Source organism: Nycticebus coucang, chromosome 19 (genome assembly GCF_027406575.1).
Source record: "Nycticebus coucang isolate mNycCou1 chromosome 19, mNycCou1.pri, whole genome shotgun sequence".
Lineage (NCBI taxonomy): Eukaryota > Metazoa > Chordata > Mammalia > Primates > Lorisidae > Nycticebus > Nycticebus coucang.
This window is the reverse complement of record NC_069798.1, coordinates 11,367,961-11,370,619: the sequence shown is the minus strand read 5'-3', so window position 1 is coordinate 11,370,619 and position 2,659 is coordinate 11,367,961. Positions and strand designations below refer to the sequence as shown.

General features: G+C 43.7%; 1 pseudogene; it reads left to right on the top strand.

Moving 5' to 3' along the window:
- Positions 1–653: 653 nt before the first annotated feature.
- On the top strand, positions 654–2,374 carry LOC128572054 (zinc finger protein 131-like; annotated as a pseudogene).
- The last annotated feature ends 285 nt before the right edge of the window (positions 2,375–2,659 follow it).

Sequence of the window (2,659 nt, the reverse complement as noted above, 5' to 3'; positions counted from 1 at the left end):
AATGAACAAAGTCAAAAGTTGACACCTTGAAAAGAGGAACAGAATTTATAAACTCTCAGAATAAGCTTTATCAAGATAAAAGAAAACAGTACTGTCAGGAATGCAAAAGGGAACATCACTATAGAATCTACAGAAATTAAAGAGATAATAAAAATATATTCTAAATAGGTATAAGCCAATGGTATAAAAATTAAATAAAATGGATATTTTAAAAATGCAACTTAAACTGAGAGAATAGGTCATTTAAATAGTCCAGCAACTATTAACAAAAATATATCCTTTATTAAAACAAATTTTTAAAAGAAAACAGGCTCAATTACTTCCACGGTGAATTTGGTTAAACCTTTAAAGAAATGATAACACCTGTATCATATGAAGTCTTCTAGAGAACAAAGACAGATCTGGATAACTTTGGTATCAACACTTGACCAGAGGGCGGTGGAGGGGGAGGGCGGGGGGATCCCAGAGTTGCAGTCCTTGCGTGAGGCTGGGCCAGACCCAGTCTGGGGCTGCCGGAGCTCGGCCGTTAGAGACCCCCCCACGGCTATCGGGTCCCAGCCCCTGTGGACTCGAGCGCCCTGCCCTGGAGCCTCGCTGTACCCACCCCGCTGCAGCTCCTGTCCCCCGACTCCAATTAGAGCAACCCGACTGCCATGGAGGCTGAAGAGAGACAGAATGCCCGGGAGTTCCAGGAACATCATAAAATGATCCTTCTAGACTGAATGAGCAGCAAGAGCTGGACCGATTTATTGACATTGCCCTGATTGTCTACAGACAATTTAAGGCCCACAGGCTGTTTTGGCTGCTTGCTGTAAGCTCTTCTCCAAATTCTTTCAGGAATTTACTCAGGAACCTTTGGTGGAGATAGAAGGTGTCAGTAAAATGGCCTTTCACCATTTAATTGAGTTCATATACAGCAAAATTACTGATTCAAGGAAAAGAAGCCCGTGATGTGTGGAAAGGAGCAGAGTTTCTACAAATGCTAGAAGCTACCAAAGCCTTTGGACTCAGCTCCATTAGAGGAAAATAGCACAGGAAAAAGTGAGCTCAAAAAAAGGAAGAGTGTGGAAACTTCAAATATGGTACCTGAGTGGTTGCCGTCTGCAGAATCAGAACCTGTTGAAATTGAGGTAGAGATGGCTGAAGGCACAATCCAAGAGGAAGATGAAGGCAGGAAACGTGAGAGGAAGTGGCTTCTGCCAAGCAGTCTGTAAAGTACGCACAGAGCACAGATTCCTCTGACGAGTCAGCTCTGGCACTGGTGGCAGATGTTACCAGCAAGTACCGTCAAGGCCATAGAAAGGGCAGATTAAAGAAGAAGATGTCTGTGCACTTGACCCCACATGGGAACAGGTGGAAGGAGCACATGAAATCACACTCCTCTGAGAGTTTCAAGTGTGAAAGATGCAATAAAAGCTATCTTCGGGAGAGCGTGTGTGGAAACAGCACTAAATGGTTACCACCTTGAAGAAGGCCGAGGTGGTAAGAAGCAAAGAACCGGACAAAAATTCACATGTCAGTACTGTGAGACACAGTTTGACCATTTTGGACATTTTTAAGAGCATCTTCCAAAACATACAGGTGAGAAACCTTTTGAATGTCCAAACTGTCATGAACGATTTGCTACAAATAGCACTCTTAAATACTACCTCGCTGCATGAACTGGAGTGGGGTCAAAAAGGGAAGAAAGGAGCTTTCTGAATGCCAGGTCCGTAACTGTGCTTAGCAGCTGGGACCAGTTCAAAGATCACTTGGTAATGCGCGCCGGAGATAAACCCAACCATTGTACTTTATGGGACTTGTGGTTCATGCAAGGAAATGAACTGAGGAGGCATCTCAATGACACAGTATTTCAGAGCATCTGGTAACTGAAGAAGTTCTTTCATAGAAACACAGGTGCAAACTGAATCTCTGACATCAATGACTATTACAGAACAAGCTGGGAAGGTGCACGTGTTACCATTACTTCAGGTCCAGGTAGATTCAGCAGAGGAAACTGTGGGGCAAGTCCATCCAGATCTGGTCCAGGAGCCAAGGGCACGATTCACATACAAGCGAGCCTCTAGAGCAAGTCCAAGAGAGTTACCTAGAAGTGGGTTGAATTCAAACTGAAGAAGGGGCGGAAGTACAGGTGGAGCAGCTGCTTGTTGAACAGGTGAATCAGACTCCCGTGGAAGTACAAACTGAGGTAGGCACAGACTTGGATCACAGGACCCCAGAAATCACGAACCAAGAGGAGAAAGACCCCAGCCACGCAGAGGCTGCCAGGCAAGATCAGGAAAATGCTGACGATTTGGAGACCAGGCCAGCAATGGATTCCTAAGCTGAAAAGGCAAGGGAAGAGGACAGACTGGCTATGCCAGTTTTAGAATAAAATAACAAGTGAATATATTTTTACATTTACATGTTGGATTTTGGAACTGTTTAAGGGAAGTGGCTTCACAAGGCAGAATGAAGTGAAGTGCATTGTTACTGTGCAGTTGAGATTTGGCTTCTGGCTTTCTTTAGTATAAAGCATTTCTGGTCTTTCAAAGTTTGTGCTGTAAGGAGCAACGTAGATGATCCTATAACTTTTTATTTTTGCTTATAATGACAACGACCAATTCCTTTTCACTTAAGTTAGGTTGAAAAATTTTATTTAGTGGCAGCTGAAATTTTC